Here is a 17,604-nt window from a genome sequence, read left to right as displayed (position 1 = left end):
GTTCACTCTAGCCACTAACCTATCCTTCAATAAACCTCTAGAGTTTAGAGCTCACAGAGTACCTGCTAGACTTCTTGCGGGTCAGAAAGCTCCGAGGCCAATTGTGTGTAAATCTTTTCGCTATCAGCATGTGGAACAGATACTCGCATTTATGCGAAAATGAATCACATCCTTTGGGAAAATAACAAAGTCTACATCTCGCAGGACACTGTTGCAACTAGGAAGGGTTTCCTGGCACTCCGCCCCAGGCTAAGAGCTATGAACTATGAATTCGCATTTGCGGGCCTGGCAAAGTATCGTGTCATGATTCAGGGGTCTCCACACTTCTTCACTGATCACCTACAACTGAAAAGATTCTTTGACGGGAAAGATGATTCACCCATGGACACCGCCTCTGGATCTTCATCTTCAACTGTAAACCCTTAGCATTCTTAGGCATCTTGCTACCTTGTCAGTCACGCAATGGTACTGCACTACAGCAAGTTGACACTCACTTGCCCATACCTTGATTTACCTGGTCCTCATCTTTGGCATTTCAACCTTGTTGTATAATCAACGATAACCTCATATATCTTTGAGCCTCTCGCAACAAGATCTACAATCCGTTGAACTCTATCAGATATGACATATAAGCAGGTTTGAATCCTCTGTCAGCTCTGTAAGTTTGCAGGTGGTTATTAGTTAGATATCATACACGTTAGTGTACTGTTGCTAAAATTCAGTGATCTTATATTTTGTAGACGTGTCTAATTCTCTAACGAAGCACAAATAGCCTAATACCCTTTAAGCTGGGGTTTTAGATTCCGTTGTTTTACTTTATCTATTCATGGTGTTGTTTTTCTTTGCTTATTACTATCATTATTATTGTCATTGTCATTATTATTGTTTTTCATCATCCAAATGTAAGGAAATGCAGTGCAATCTATGTGCATGTAGGTGGTTGCTCAGAGGGTGGAGTGTGCTATTTGTACACAACCCCAATCAAGTTATCACCAAAATTAACGACAGAACGAACGTCAGGGCCATTAAATACTTTAGCGCCATTAAATACTTTAGCGCTGGTAAAAAAAGGTGATTCGTTCCTGCTAAAGGCTGAGAGTCAACGTTACAAAAGATCCCCATCAGTCAGACTACCACTCACGGTGCTCATGTCACACCTATGATGTCCCAAACTTCATCGATAGCTATGGCCCAACATAATCTTAAAATAGTCTCGCTGAGAATGTTAAGGGTCTAAATCATCCTATCAAAAGAAAGAAGATCCTTGACTATCTCCACAAACAGAAATAATATAATCCTTTTACATGAAACAAAAATTGACTCCAAACAATTCAATTCACTTAGAAACTGGTTTTATAGCGAGGTTACTGGTTCTGGAGCTGTGGGTAAAAAGAACGGTGTCCTGACTTTGGTTGCTAAAAAAGCCAACATAGATCTCGTATCAAGCTCTACCGATACACAAGGAAGGTGGGTCACAACGAAACTAGTAAAAGACAATACGAAATTCTACATTACAAACATCTATGCCCCCAATAGGGATGACTTGGCATTCAGGGATAACCTCAGTTAGCAGATTGAAACAATTCCAGACTCAGCCATGCATATACTGGCTGGCGATTTTAATCTACCCATGGACCTAGACCTAGATAGGGATTCACGCTGCCCTTTTCGGGTCAACAAATCACACAAAGACCTTATCAATCTATGCAACTGTTTTAATTTGTCTGACACTTGGAGGATACAAAATCCCACAGGTAGGTAGTACCGCATAATTCTTATTCACGCATTGATTATCTACTTTTTTCGAACAATGCTGTGCCCAGAATAGAACAAACCTCCATTGAGCCAAGAGTGATCTCCGATCACTCATGTATTACCCTGACCATACAGACCCAAAACCTTTAAGAAACAATCCTTCTGGAGATTCAACAACGAGGTATTAGATGCAGAATCAAATAGACAAAGTATTGAATGTGCAATCCAAAACTACCTCACAGAAAACAAAACAGGAGATACATTGGATCTCAGAAGATGGGAAGTACAAAAAAGCACTCTTAGGGGTGAGATCATTAAAATTAGATCTGCCATGAACAAGGAGACTAACCGTATTCTTGAAAAACTAGCAAAGGAGATTTTTACTCTGGAAGAAAGACATATAACTGGAGAAACCGCTGTTTTGAATGAATTAATGAAAAAGAAATGAGTATAATAAAATAATAAGCAAAAGGGCAGGGGTTTGGTTTAATAAGCAAAAAAGTATCAGACTGTGTGAGTCTAAATAGGAAGCTAAGCCATTTCCTGCCTCATTAAAGTGTAAACTACAAAAAAATATGATTAAGAACTTATTGGATCAAAAGGGGAATAGCTCACTCTGACCCTGACAAAATAGCAGAAAGACTTTTACAACACATTGTATAGCAAAAATCGAGACCTGGGAACTGCAGAAGCCCAAGACTATCTAAATCATGGGTACTCGCAAACTTTCTCTCGGGTGCCAAATTTACAGTGTGGTTTGTGTCCGAGGGCCGCACCGGTGGGGGCGGGGTCAGTGGGGGAGGGGGCGGGGCTAGAGCAACAAAAAAATCGGGTGCTATGAGGTTGATCACTGGTCCCTGCAGCGGACGCCTTCGTCCACTGAGCCACCAGACCCGGCATACACACATCTCTCTCTCGTTCTTTTTCAGTCTCTCTCTCTGTCTCCCTCCCTCTTCCTCCCTCTCTCTACCTCTCTCTCCCTCTGTCTCTCGGTTTCACTCACTCTGACTGTCTCACTCCCTCACCCCTCTCTCCCTCTGTCTCACTCACTCTGACTGTCTCACTCTCTCTCTGTCTCCCTCTCTCTCTGTTTCCCTCTCCCTGTTACCCTCTCCCTCTCTCTGTTTCCCTCTCCCTCACTCTATTTCCCTCTCTCTTTACTTCCCTCTGTCTCCTTCCCGCTCCCTCACTCTGAGGTCTCCCTTCCTCCCTCGCTCTCCCTTCCTCCCTCGCTCTCCCTCCCTCCCTCGCTCTGTCTCCCTCCCTCCCTCGCTCTGTCTCCCTCCCTCCCTCGCTCTGTCTCCCTCCCTCCCTCCCTCTGTCTCCCTCCCTCCCTCGCTCTGTCTCCCTCCCTCCCTCCCTCTGTCTCCATCCCTCCCTCCCTCTGTCTCCCTCCCTCCCTCCCTCCCTTGCTCTGTCTCCCTCCCTCCCTTGCTCTGTCTGTCTCCCTCCCTCGCTCTGTCTCCCTCCCTCGCTCTGTCTCCCTCGCTGTCTCCCTCCCTCCCTCGCTCCGTCTCCCTCCCTCCCTCGCTCCGTCTCCCTCCCTCCCTCGCTCCGTCTCCCTCCCTCCCTCGCTCCGTCTCCCTCCCTCCCTCGCTCCGTCTCCCTCCCTCCCTCGCTCCGTCTCCCTCCCTCCCTCGCTCCGTCTCCCTCCCTCCCTCGCTCCGTCTCCCTCCCTCCCTCGCTCCGTCTCCCTCCCTCCCTCGCTCCGTCTCCCTCCCTCCCTCGCTCCGTCTCCCTCCCTCCCTCGCTCCGTCTCCCTCCCTCGCTCCGTCTCCTCCCTCGCTCTGTCTCCCTCCGTCTCCCTCCCTCGCTCTGTCTCCCTCCCTCGCTCTGTCTCCCTCCCTCGCTCTGTCTCCCTCCCTCGCTCTGTCTCCCTCCCTCGCTCTGTCTCCCTCCCTCGCTCTGTCTCCCTCCCTCGCTCTGTCTCCCTCCCTCGCTCTGTCTCCCTCCCTCGCTCTGTCTCCCTCCCTCGCTCTGTCTCCCTCCCTCGCTCTGTCTCCCTCCCTCGCTCTGTCTCCCTCCCTCGCTCTGTCTCCCTCCCTCGCTCTGTCTCCCTCCCTCGCTCTGTCTCCCTCCCTCGCTCTGTCTCCCTCCCTCGCTCTGTCTCCCTCCCTCGCTCTGTCTCCCTCCCTCGCTCTGTCTCCCTCCCTCGCTCTGTCTCCCTCCCTCGCTCTGTCTCCCTCCCTCGCTCTGTCTCCCTCCCTCGCTCTGTCTCCCTCCCTCGCTCTGTCTCCCTCCCTCGCTCTGTCTCCCTCCCTCGCTCTGTCTCCCTCCCTCGCTCTGTCTCCCTCCCTCGCTCTGTCTCCCTCCCTCCCTCGCTCTGTCTCCCTCCCTCCCTCGCTCTGTCTCCCTCCCTCCCTCGCTCTGTCTCCCTCCCTCCCTCGCTCTGTCTCCCTCCCTCCCTCGCTCTGTCTCCCTCCCTCCCTCGCTCTGTCTCCCTCCCTCCCTCGCTCTGTCTCCCTCCCTCCCTCGCTCTGTCTCCCTCCCTCCCTCGCTCTGTCTCCCTCCCTCCCTCGCTCTGTCTCCCTCCCTCCCTCGCTCTGTCTCCCTCCCTCCCTCGCTCTGTCTCCCTCCCTCCCTCGCTCTGTCTCCCTCCCTGTCTCGCTCTGTCTCCCTCCCTGTCTCGCTCTGTCTCCCTCCCTGTCTCGCTCTGTCTCCCTCCCTGTCTCGCTCTGTCTCCCTCCCTGTCTCGCTCTGTCTCCCTCCCTGTCTCGCTCTGTCTCCCTCCCTGTCTCGCTCTGTCTCCCTCCCTGTCTCGCTCTGTCTCCCTCCCTGTCTCGCTCTGTCTCCCTCCCTGTCTCGCTCTGTCTCCCTCCCTGTCTCGCTCTGTCTCCCTCCCTGTCTCGCTCTGTCTCCCTCCCTCCCTCGCTCTGTCTCCCTCCCTCGCTCTGTCTCCCTCCCTCGCTCTGTCTCCCTCCCTCGCTCTGTCTCCCTCCCTCGCTCTGTCTCCCTCCCTCGCTCTGTCTCCCTCCCTCGCTCTGTCTCCCTCCCTCGCTCTGTCTCCCTCCCTCGCTCTGTCTCCCTCCCTCGCTCTGTCTCCCTCCCTCGCTCTGTCTCCCTCCCTCGCTCTGTCTCCCTCCCTCGCTCTGTCTCCCTGTCTCGCTCTGTCTCCTTCCCTCGCTCGCTCTGTCTCCCTCCCTGTCTCGCTCTGTCTCCCTCCCTGTCTCGCTCTGTCTCCCTCCCTGTCTCGCTCTGTCTCCCTCCCTGTCTCGCTCTGTCTCCCTCCCTGTCTCGCTCTGTCTCCCTCCCTGTCTCGCTCTGTCTCCCTCCCTCGCTCTGTCTCCCTCCCTCGCTCTGTCTCCCTCCCTCGCTCTGTCTCCCTCCCTCGCTCTGTCTCCCTCCCTCGCTCTGTCTCCCTCCCTCGCTCTGTCTCCCTCCCTCCCTCGCTCTGTCTCCCTCCCTCGCTCTGTCTCCCTCCCTCGCTCTGTCTCCCTCCCTCGCTCTGTCTCCCTCCCTCGCTCTGTCTCCCTCCCTCGCTCTGTCTCCCTCCCTCGCTCTGTCTCCCTCCCTCGCTCTGTCTCCTTCCCTCGCTCGGTCTCCCTCCCTGTCTCGCTCTGTCTCCCTGTCTCGCTCTGTCTCCTTCCCTCGCTCGCTCTGTCTCCCTGTCTCGCTCTGTCTCCCTCCCTGTCTCGCTCTGTCTCCCTCCCTGTCTCGCTCTGTCTCCCTCCCTCCCTCCCTCGCTCTGTCTCCCTCCCTCCCTCGCTCTGTCTCCCTCCCTGTCTCGCTCTGTCTCCCTCCCTCCCTCGCTCTGTCTCCCTCCCTCCCTCGCTCTGTCTCCCTCCCTCCCTCGCTCTGTCTCCCTCCCTGCCTCCCTCTGTCTCCCTCCCTGCCTCCCTCTGTCTCCCTCCCTGCCTCCCTCTGTCTCCCTCCCTGCCTCCCTCTGTCTCCCTCCCTGCCTCCCTCTGTCTCCCTCCCTGCCTCCCTCTGTCTCCCTCCCTGCCTCCCTCTGTCTCCCTCCCTGCCTCCCTCTGTCTCCCTCCCTGCCTCCCTCTGTCTCCCTCCCTGCCTCCCTCTGTCTCCCTCCCTGTCTCCCTCCCTGCCTCCCTCTGTCTCCCTCCCTGCCTCCCTCTGTCTCCCTCCCTGCCTCCCTCCCTGCCTCCCTCTGTCTCCCTCTCCCTCTCTGTGCCCTGGCTGAGACAGCTTCCGGGCACACACACACACAGCCGCACTCGAGCACTTCACAGGATTTTAAAAGACCATTCACATGTTAATGAGGCCTTGTTCACCTCTTAGGCCCCTGCAGCTCCTCTCTGACTATGGCGGGAATCGCCCGCCTCCACAGAGCAGCAGAGTCTCGAGTCGCGCTGCCGCAGGGGTGTTTGCTGACACACTTTAAAAGGCCGCCAGGGAAGGCTTGCCGGGCCGCTGTTGGCCCGCAGGCCGTACTCCGAGTACCCGTGATCTAAATAAATGCAACTTACCTACCCTTTCAGAACAAGACCAAGTTGAAATTAATGGCCCAATAACTGAAACTGAAGTTGGCGACATGATAAAAGCCCTTAAAGTAGGGAAGGCACCAGGGCCTTATGGTTTTAATGCTAAATTCATTCTCCTCGGCTTTGATTCCCCCTCTTCTAAGCATGTTTAACGAATTTAGTGAATCGGGCAAAATTAGCGGGACCTGCAGAGGCTATCATAGCTGTGATACTAAAGGATGGGAAGGACCCAGCATATCCTAAAAACAATCGACCTATATAACTGATTAACATAGACTGCAAAATCTATGCAGTGATCCTCGCTAAACGTCTCCAGAAACAGTTACCCAAATGTATTCACCCTTCACAAGTGGGATTTTTAAAGAACAGACTCTCTAGTGACAATACTTGTATTTTATGCTATGCCATGGAGAAAGCCAAAATAACAGACTCCCCAATAGTTGCAATCACGTTCGATGCCGAAAAGGCTTTTGACAAAATCGACGGGTCTTACCTTAGCGCAACACTCAATAAGTTTAATCTAGGGGACATTTTTATCCACATGATTATGGCACTGTGGTTTTAATCCTCCCGCTAGAGTTGGAGCATGGGGTTGCCTCTCGTCCTTTTTTAAACTAGAACAGGGCACTAGGCAAGGATGTCCTCTCTCCCCCTCCTTGTTCCTACTAGCGATTGAGCAGTTCCTTCATCAATTTAGGAACAACAACCAGATTACAGGAGTACGCTTCAACAAATGCACGATCAAAATAACAGCCTATGCTGATGACGTGTTATTCATCTCCAAAAAAGGCGGAGTAAGGCATAACTGCACTAATGACCTCAATAGAAGAGTTCTCTGCGGTTTCTGGTTATAAATTAAATAAAGACAAACCAGAAGTAAATCTCCTAAACACTTTTGGCGGCAAGGAAGTAATTGGTAACTCTGGCCTTTCATGGCAGCCAAACGGTATTAAATACCTACGGTTAGATTTTTTTATCCTGGTGTACAAGAGCAGAGACGTTAAAAATGATGATCGCCCCACTAATAAATTATTCAGACAGTATGTTACCAATGACCGTCTCTAATGATCTCTTGACCAAGATATATATAAAATGTTCAACTCGTTCCTCTGGCAAGGCAAGAGACCCGGAATTTCTTTGAAAAAGCTTCAATTGACCAAAGAAAAAGGAGGTCTGGGCCTTCCAAACTTCAGGAACTATCAAACTGCGTATCTTTGCAAGCAAGGAGTAAACTGGCTACTTCCACACTACGACTACAGTCCAGTATGGGTGGAGATAGAAAGAGCAATCATTAACGAAATCCCGTTATTTTCTCTCCTAACCATGGACTTCTCTTCCATCCTCCATTCTAAATATATCTTTCAGAACACCAAAAGAGCCCTGCTACGCCTGGATAAATTATCAGCGGTTAAAGTTAACAAATCCAACTTAACCTCTCTGTGGAATAATCCGTACCGGAGAATTGATGGAATTATGTTTTTCTGGGAAAATGGTCAAAAAACAGCATAAACCTAGTCAAAGGCCTTTTTTACAGGTAAACTCCCTTCGCCTTTCCCCGAGCTTCAAACACGATTTGACCTAGATTCCCTAGATTTTTATAAGTTTTTAAAGCTAAAGTCACAACTCACGCTGCATTCCATAAAACCTACCGACCCGTCGATCCTCACAAGGATGCTACTGCTGCTAGTCAGGACACACCGTTTCTAAAATCTACAAGCTTTTGTCTCCTAAACCTCGCAAATCACACTTAAAGAATGAGATACAATGGGAATCCGAATCTAACATCAGAGGCATCCCATTTGACTGGGACAAAATACATAGAACTCCCTTCTCAAACAAAATTTCGCCAGTATTATCCCAAACAAAGCCTATGCTAATAAACAGGACATACTGGACCTCTGAAAGGATTTTTAAGCTTAAACTCAGCCAGAGCCCTACATGTTGGAATTGCACCACACATGTTGGCGACCTTCCCCATATGCTCTTCCATTGCCCCACCTTACAGACTTACTGGGACAAAATATGAGTGTATAAATAAAACATATAACCTCAACCCCCCACCCCCCCCCACCCCCCGAAGGGACTTTTCCTATATCCTGCTGGGCTTTTTTGACCCAATGCTTCCAGATATTAATGACTGCTATTTGCTAGACCTTATGCTTACCCTGGGCTGCAAAATAGTGCTCAGTAAGTGGAAGAACTCCAAAGAAGTCTCCTTCAGAATGTGGCAGGAATTGTTGTCCTTCCTCAGAGGGGCTGATAACTTCTCCCTACATTCCTCTCCCTGGCGCACCCCACACAGGAAGCTATGGAGGTCCCTTGATGCCTTTTTCTGTACATTTGACCAACCGTGAAGTCCATCACACTGCACTCCATCACATAAACACAGCTTCCAATGCCTTAGTACTTTGAGAGGAGTCTTCCCACCTGTCCTCCCCTTAGTAAAGATCGTATCTTATAGACTGTTTACTGACTTTCATAGAAGTATTGTTGTTATTATACCATGTCCTCTATAGTACGCCTCTAATGTATCATGGATTGCATGTAAAATGTGATATTCATAGCCCTCTACTGTACGCCTCTAATGTATCATAGATCGTATGTAGAATGTATAGTCGACCTGTACTGTTCCAACATAACTGCATTTCCTATTGCAACGCACTTGGATAACATGTCTTTTTCTTCTTCTTTTGTAATTTTCCTTAGTTTCATCATATGTTAGTATTATTGTTATTTTACTGTGACTTAATTTTGTATCCTTCTTTTTGAAAAATCAATAAAACAATTTGAAATAAAAATTGAAGGCAATTCAGGATGGCAGATGTGCCATTAAAAAGAGCATCTTTTTGTGTGGCTTTTGGAACAAAGATATAAGTGCTAAAGTCTGCTAGTTCCATGGCTGCTGTGACCTACTTTACACACAAAAGAGTGGACTGTAACCATCCTGATGTGGCCACTGAGACACATGAGTATCCCAACAGATAATCGTATTACCACATTTTGGTGAATCAAGATGAGTAGGAGGATAATATGGAGAAAATAAGAGGTAGAATTGTTGTTTATTTCATGAACGTCTTGAGGGAATAAATGAAGTGAGGAAAGCGTGGTTATCTTGGGAGCAGTTATCTCAGAATCCATGTTTGTTCCCATAAATTATAAAAATATTATCTATAGGTAAGAACAGGACTGTTTGACCAGCAAGTACCCCTAAACTTACAGGAAACCTCGGTGTAAGCTTTGACCACACATTGACCAAGATAATTACAGTGCAGGACTGAAGGAGAATTGGAGTTTGTTAATGAGTAGTTGAGTGAGTGAAACCGTCAAATAATTTTGTTCTACTTCAGGTTTAATGTGCTAGCAAATGTGTGAAATGGTGTCCCTGCATCCAAGTGTAGCTTTCCTTATAAAGTGCAGAATCAGTCATACAGGACAGGGCCAAACCTGGTTGTAACTCAGAAGTGTACAGCGAGACTAGAGGCACCTACGAGATCTTGCACCAAACCTTTAAAAAGTGGCATGGTCATTTAAAAAAAAATGTTTTAGTCCTCATTTATCCACAATATGCTCTGAGTTCAAGAAAGGAGTATTCCGACCACCTCAAGTAGCAAAAGTATTGTTAGGGGCCCGGTCACTCCACAAGCGCGAGGGTGATATCAAATATCTCCGGGACCGCACCTTCGGCCTCTTGCATGGCATCACGCCCCTAATCTTGATTCTACTGTTTGACCATTGCTTTCTCCCTTTTTGGAGGTGACGGCGGCCCTGCCACCAAAGCCTCCTTTAGAGCATATTCATAATTATTGGACCAAGAAAACAAATACCAAGAAAAAAAAAGAAGGAACAACAAAAATACCGGAGAGGCATGGTCATTGTGTGAGGAATGTTTGCATTATTTTTGTTTGTATGGAATCTGGCCTTTGTATCAATGCAAGTATGTGCTGCTGCTATTGCCAGCTTTGTTATGGGGGGGTGGGGTGTGTGTGTGTGTGTGTTAAACTGAAGACTAAACCCATTGTGTGTGTGTGTGTGTTTGTGTGTGTGTGTGTGTTTGTGTGTGTGTTTGTGTGTGTGTGTGTTTGTTTGTGTGTGTGTGTTTGTTTGTGTGTTTGTGTGTTTGTGTGTTTGTGTGTTTGTGTGTTTGTGTGTTTGTGTGTTTGTGTGTTTGTGTGTTTGTGTGTGTGTGTTTGTGTGTTTGTGTGTTTGTGTGTTTGTGTGTTTGTGTGTTTGTGTGTTTGTGTGTTTGTGTGTTTGTGTGTTTGTGTGTTTGTGTGTTTGTGTGTTTGTGTGTTTGTGTGTGTGTTCGTGTGTTCGTGTGTTCGTGTGTTCGTGTGTTCGTGTGTTCGTGTGTTCGTGTGTTCGTGTGTTCGTGTGTTTGTTTGTGTGTTCGTGTGTGTGTTCGTTCGTGTGTGTGTTCGTTCGTGTGTGTGTTCGTTCGTGTGTGTGTGCCCGTGTGTGTGTGTTCGTGTGTGTTCCTGCTGTGGTGTGTGTGTGTGTGAGTTAAACGGGCAAAGGCATAGTCTCTGAGGTTGCTAGTTTATGCTCAAGTAAATCCTGGCTGCTTCTGTGTCCTGTGCCTGTTGTGTATGAGAGGAGCTCTATGCGGTAGCTGGTCCTCTACCTAATCCACACTCCACATCGCACAATAAATCAGTTAGTCCTGCGTTGGTAATTGACCTCAGCATCAGGGAAGAAACAGCAGGGAACCTCTACTCTGGAGAACCTCTCTGCTTAGGCGCCACATTGTTGGAGACGGTGCACTATATAAAATGTTTCCAAACGTGCTTTTTATACGAGTGATGTTTGCACTGCTGCGTACACTATACTTGTTTTTGTGAAGGAAGCTTGATTGCTGTGAGTTGGGCATAGTCAGTAGTGAATCACCTCAGAATGTTTGACTTACCTGCTTTCAGTACAAGTGATGCACAGAGAAAGGATTTGTTGTATTTGCCAAAGTGATGTTAGTGATGCTGACACAAAAGGAGTATGAACTTCTGTCACTCTGAGTATTTTTAGGTCGAGCCTAAAGCAGCGCATGCGCTGTTGCTCGACTTTTAGTAACTCGCTTTTCAAAGTGCTACCAAAGACTGGCTTTTCCCGGTCACCAGCGTGCGGTTGCGCGCAGCGTGAACGTGCGCAAGAGCCATCTGGCTTTTGTAATGGCTCATTAAGCCTTACAGTGCCCGAACCATGCTCCTCCACCCCCTCTCTCTCTCTGCTCTCACGTGTCTTTAAATGTTTGTCTTATAGCTGTATTTGAGTCTGCTTAGCTGGCAGCTGGCATAGCCACCCGTCTATCTTCACAACTGCATGTCTTTTGTACCTCATTCTCTAGCTGCTTGCTAGGGTTTCTCTTTAATCTTTGACGTTTAAATAATCTGGCAACTACCGTTATGTTTGGATTGATATCAAGCCGTATGTGCCTTCTTGTACATGAGCCCACTGTAGTTCCAGCTGTCATTTCACATCAAGACTCTTCACAGCATCCTGCATCATTAATGGCATAAATATTGCTGGATGCTGTTATTTTAATATTTACACTTGCCGTTCTTGACTTTATTTTACAATGTATACATTTCCCAAAATATTTACCTGAATTAAAAAAAGATAGATTGCCCTGAAATGGTGCTGTCAGTAATGCAGACACGTGAGCCTTGTGATGTCATCAGAAGCCCAGATCCAATGCCCAAATTGAAGGGGCGCGCATAGTCTGGGGCCCTTCTCCAGTGGTTTCTGTTTCTTCTGAACGGGGTGTAGACCAGTGGCAGAGGGTTTGGGACCCCCATTCCTGTGTGTCCTGTGCACCGGGACAGCCCTCTAAAGCGTGGTTGGACCTGCAAAGACATTCACTGTTGCGTAAACATCAAACGTTATGCATCATGGATGTTATTAGATATTTAGAAATATTAGACGAATCATCCAGTTTGAAGGATTCCAGAACACATTTAAATTGAGAAATTTCACATTTTTAAACGTCATTTTATGGAGAAAACGTTCATTTTTCGTATGTAAAATGCAGTCAGCTAACATCACTTTGGATCCTCACCAAATGTGCGTGTATATTTTTTACCAGCTGATAAGCCTCCGAGGTTAGAAAGATGAAAAGCCTCATGTTTGCACAAAGAGTTAGTAATATTTAATACGAATACAGTTACTTAAGCCATGTATCACTCTTTTTTTTGTTGAAGTAACATCTGATTTCCTGCTAATAATCTTTGTGACCCCCTGCCATTTCTCATAAGTGAGGTCCGTGTTATTCTAAAAGATACTGTTTTTGTTTTGATGTTGCATGGTGTTGAAAAACAAACATTCCCCTACCTAATGTCTGTAATAAACTCGAATGCAACACCCACGCCAAAAAAACAAGCTTTGGCATAGCCAATAGGTGTTGCCTTTGGGACCTTATAAGTGTTTAGTCATGCAACGCTTAATGTTGTTGCACCAAGGATATTGTGCTGCATAACTAAACACTTATAAATTCCCAAAGGCAACCCCTATTGCCCATGCCAATGCTTGTTGTTGATGTGCAAAAGGTGCTGAGGTCTCTAGCGGTGTCATTGACAGAGCACGTAAGAAGTGTCTTCCTCAAGGGATGATTCCACTGTAAGGCCTGCCAGACATGATGCATAATCACTCACTTTTAACAGTAGCAGGCCATTTGCTGAACTAGTCGTGTTGCGTCTCACTTGGGCTCGGGCTCAACGTAAGTTAGGGCAATCACCGTCGTAGATTATGTAAAAAATTATGTAAAAACAGATTTGGTACATTTTCCCATGCAGCTGCTCCAGAATGTGACACATCCCTCCATATGTATGTAATGGTGTTTTTTTAATGTCTTTGGCAAACCAGCAGTAATATTCCAAATGTAAGGACAGTTTGATGAAGGAGGTGCGTTGTAAGATTTCAATCGAGGTATACTGAATGACTTGCACTACTCTGTGGACTAAGCAAAGGGTCTTAATTGTGATCTATATAGTTCTGTTATTCAATGTAGTTCTGTTTTTCTTAAACATATACAGAGTTATATTCTCAAGTTGTGAGTGTTGATCACTTGCTTTAGACACCTAGCTCACTTGTGTTTCACCTGACTGTTTATTCATGATCATGCCCAGGTTTTTAACCATTGTGACTACACATGACTTTGTTAATCTAAATACAAAAGCGGTTGTTTGTAAAGAATGCGAAGGTGGTCTTAAAAATAAGCAGTGCCTTACATTTAAAATAAGCACTTTCTACAGACTTTCATGGATGTAGCTATGATCAGCAATACAAAAAGTAGAAAATTGGCACTGTCCTGAATGTAGCCTTATTTTGTTAATTCGAGGAAATTAACTTCAGACTTCTGCATAGTTTCAACTTCCATGGGGGGGCGCTAGGTGGCTCACAACCAAGATGGCAGCGCGCCTGTGAGGCTCTGGACGTTTGGTAGCAGAATCTATCCTTTATCCTCCTTAAATCACGCAACATCCCTATGGAACGTGCCTGCTGCGATTCCTGATGCTTACGGCAACACTCCGGTGCTGGAATCAACACACACGACCTGCGCTGGACAATGTGGGGCGGCGCGGTGCTCCACACTCGGAACGCAGGCGGTATCTGACGGAGCCCCGTTGGCGCCTTGAGCAGGTAGGCGAGGGCCGCGGACTCCAGGTGGCAGCTAAGCCCCGGCCTCTCCGCGCTACAACACGCCCGACTCACTAGCAGCATCTTCACTTTTACTGCACCACCGCACCGTCCTTCGCTGCTGTGATCTACAAGGGATCTCCCCAGATATCTTGCAGAGGAGGGGACACCACCGCTCTGCCCATTATCACGGCCCAACAACATCCTATGGCCTGGGGCACTTTATAAACTGATGAGGCGCCTGTACGGAATTACCCAGCACTCAATAACGGATCTGCCCCGGTGTCACCCTCACCTGCCAGTGACCTACCTCCTTCATTATCCACGTGGAACCGTCCGACATGTAAGCTCCTCATCTTTATCTGCCAATTCATCACCCCATCCACGGATCCCACCATCTTGCAAAACCTGATCTTCAGTGTGTCACTGCGGCGCCTATAATCCTGCTTGATCGCGTTGGGAACCATCAATACACTACGCCTGGTTAACGCTCACTAGACTGCGGCGGGTAGGCATGTAAGTCAGCTCCTTCTCATCAGAGGCCGTCAGCGCCAGATCACGCGGCTTAACCCGCTTCAGGCCTGCAGTGTGGATCGGGAACCTTGTGTGGCCCTGCAGTTTGATCTCTGAGCACACACCGCTATTCATAGGTTCGAAACGCCTTGGGCACCCTACAGGCCGCTTCATCTGTGTCGCACCACATTTGCAGAATCTCTGTGCGCCAACCTGCTTCTTGGGACTCCCGTCCTACGCGTTATTGATGTGCTAGGTGACAATGCGAATATACGACCTCCTCGCGAGGCGACTCCTGTATGCTTGGGCCTGAGAACAGTTCTGTTGCGCGGGTGTCACTAGCGCTCCGCAACTTCCATCACAGCGTGAGCATAACCCTGGGCGCTCACCTCCTACGCAATTGCTGCGCGCGGAGGTCTCTGAGTGAGCTCACTTCTGCGGCGTCTCCTGCACAGGCATCATTCTCTGCTCCTCACTGACACCTTATCCCTGTCATCTTGCACTTCTGTCGCCATGGGGAAGCCAGGCGGTCGCCAATCCAAGCTACCATTTGACATGGAAAAAGGTTGCCATACGATCCAGTTCAGAGGAACCAGAGACGTCCATGGACGCACAAATGCCACATCCTCCGCCAACTCCAGTTGATGAGGTTAAAACTCTCCTCTTGGCCATGCAGCACAGCCTTACGGATCTTTCAAGTAAAATGGACTCCATGAGCAATTGCATATACTACATAGTGTTAAAGGTGGAGAAACACAGTGAACAACTCAAGGAAGCAGAGAAATAAATCTGACCATGAAGATGCCACAACTCATGTGGCACAAATGGACAAACTACTGAAGATAATTGCGGCTAAAAAAGATTTGGAGGAGTACAGTCGGCGCGATAACATTTGCATCACGGGGATTCCTTAGAGCGCCATCACCGGGCGCATGGAGGACATTGTCGAGCGCCTGTTGCATACCACCTTTAGCGCACCACTTTTGGCGCAGAGGCATTCTGCACTCAGCTTATTGTGGATCGTGCGCATCGCTCCCTTGGCCCTCGACCTCCCCCGGGAGGAAACCCACGCCCGATAGTTGCTCACCTCCTCAACTACAGGGATTGCGACACCGCTCTGAAATTGGCCAGAGACAACAAGAATCTTTAATTTGAAGGCAACGCGTTCTCCATGTATCCAGATTTCACAGTTGCTGTCCAGGAGGAGAGACGCAAGTTTCTACCTGCTAAGCAGAAACTTTGGAAGATGCTAATCGAATATTATATCCAGCCCGACTGTGTGTCCCATATCTCGGCAACCAATACTTCTTCACCAACGGGCAGCAAGCAGACAATTTTCTTCGTACCGTCAGAAAGAACTCGCCATCCAAAGAATCTCAGGACCGCCTGTCTCGATCCCCTTCGCTAGGCTCTGATTGATAATCAGCATTGCATCTGTCCCAGTCTAACATAATTGTCCTGCTATGTAGCTTACGCCCGCGGTCTTCCTGCCTATCCAGATGCTTTGCATCTGGGTGAGACCCGGGCGGCTAACGGAAAGCAGTAGTTCCGCTCATCGGTGCACGTTTGGTACCTCATCCTACTGCATCACAGGAGTCTGAGGTTTTTTTATGGACTGCAAAACATCGACAGATAAGTGACATGAACTTATACTCCTCATCTGTTTTTGGTAGCGGGCACTTTCTCTTGATACTCCTTTTTGTTTCACAAACTGAACTCTGCCAAGCACCTCCTCCCCACCCCCTTCATCCCACCTCACCCTGTCATCGGAAAATTGGCTCTGTACTTATGGGAGAGGGGAGGTTATTGTTGCACACCAGCATTCCCCATACAGGAGTTCCCTCAGTACTCATTATATGACTTTTTTTCTTTTATTGTATTGTCACAATTTTGTTCGGGTTTGGGTAGGGATAACGATACTGGCACATTTGGGGTGCTGTTGTGGATTGGGACTGATTCCCAATGTTTCACTGCATTCTTTTTCCAGCAGGTAGACTTACGATTCATATTCAGAGGCACACTTTTCTCCCTTTTTTCACAGAGCATACTGCGACATTCTATATTAATTCGCCATGTCTACCCCTTCTGTGGCACTACAAATAAATCTCCTCACTTGGAATGTCAGAGGTCTGTGAGATCCCCGGAAATACAGACACGTTCTTGCATACCTGGATAGGCACCATATTCACATAGCAATGTTACAGGAGCTCACTTAGATCCAGCTCGTACTCCCAAATTTGCAAGCAAATGGGCCGCCGAGCGATTATTCTCCTCGTATTATACCTACTCCAGAGGTACCGTGATACTTGTAAAAAAGAATACACCTTTCATATTGGGAGGTACACAGCAAGACTCTTGGGCGGAGCTGTATGATATGGGGCACACTAGGTACCCAATGGGTCACATTGGTGCGCTGTTATGAGCCCAATATTGATGGTCCAGGCTTCTACACAACATTATGGGGACACATACTTCAAAAAGGCTACTCTCATATTATCTGGAGGGGAGATTTTAATACCACACTCCGTGCCGCCTTGGACAGGTCTAATCTCTGACCCTCGCACTACACTAAGACACAGGAAACATTGACAGGCATATTCTCAGCTCATGGGCTCACAGACACATGGCGGCATATACATTCAGATGGTAGGGAAGGCACCCACTACACTGCAGCGCATGCATCCTGGGCTTGCCTGGACTACTGGGTGGTTTCCCGAGGGGGGCTCCCGTGGGTCACTCAGGCAGTCTACCTCGCTAGGACTTACTCTGATCATTCCCCAGTGCTCACAACGGTAACCCCCCCCAATTCAATCTCTTCCCCCAGATTCTGGAGACTGATGCCAGAAGCCTTACTTGATACTGTTTTCCGGGCTGAGCTCGGTACAAAAATCACGGACTTTTTCCAGAATAACAGACTCTGTTGCACGGTTGGGAGGCCTTCAAGGTTACAATCCGGGGTTCCTGCACGGCTAAAAGTTTTGGGGTACTACGAGACCTCCGTCACACCCTACACACACTTGAAAGCGAACTGAAGACACTGGAGAGTGACCTCTAGAGCGATGCCTCTGGACAGCGCCTAGTAACATTCGGGGAAAAGCTCTCAGACTACAAAGAAACGGCATGCTTTAGGGAGAAGTATTACACAGCGCTCGGGTATGGCGAGGGTGAGCGCCCAGGCAGAGCATTAGCGCAAGACATCCCGCTACCCTGGTTCTCCAGTTATGTCCTCGAAGTTTGGGACCCTGCCGGCGTGTGCTACAGAGACAGCCTGGAT

At 48.4% G+C, this 17,604-nt stretch overlaps 1 protein-coding gene across 3 annotated transcripts in view; it reads left to right on the top strand.

Moving 5' to 3' along the window:
* The window catches only part of PCNX3 (pecanex 3), a 713,235-nt gene that overhangs the window by 74,892 nt on the left and 620,739 nt on the right, over nucleotides 1–17,604 (top strand). The window lies entirely within an intron of this gene.

This window comes from Lissotriton helveticus, chromosome 9 (genome assembly GCF_964261635.1).
Source record: "Lissotriton helveticus chromosome 9, aLisHel1.1, whole genome shotgun sequence".
In the NCBI taxonomy this organism is placed as follows: Eukaryota; Metazoa; Chordata; class Amphibia; order Caudata; family Salamandridae; genus Lissotriton; species Lissotriton helveticus.
The sequence above is the reverse complement of the archived record's forward strand: the minus strand, read 5'-3'. Positions and strand labels throughout refer to the sequence as shown.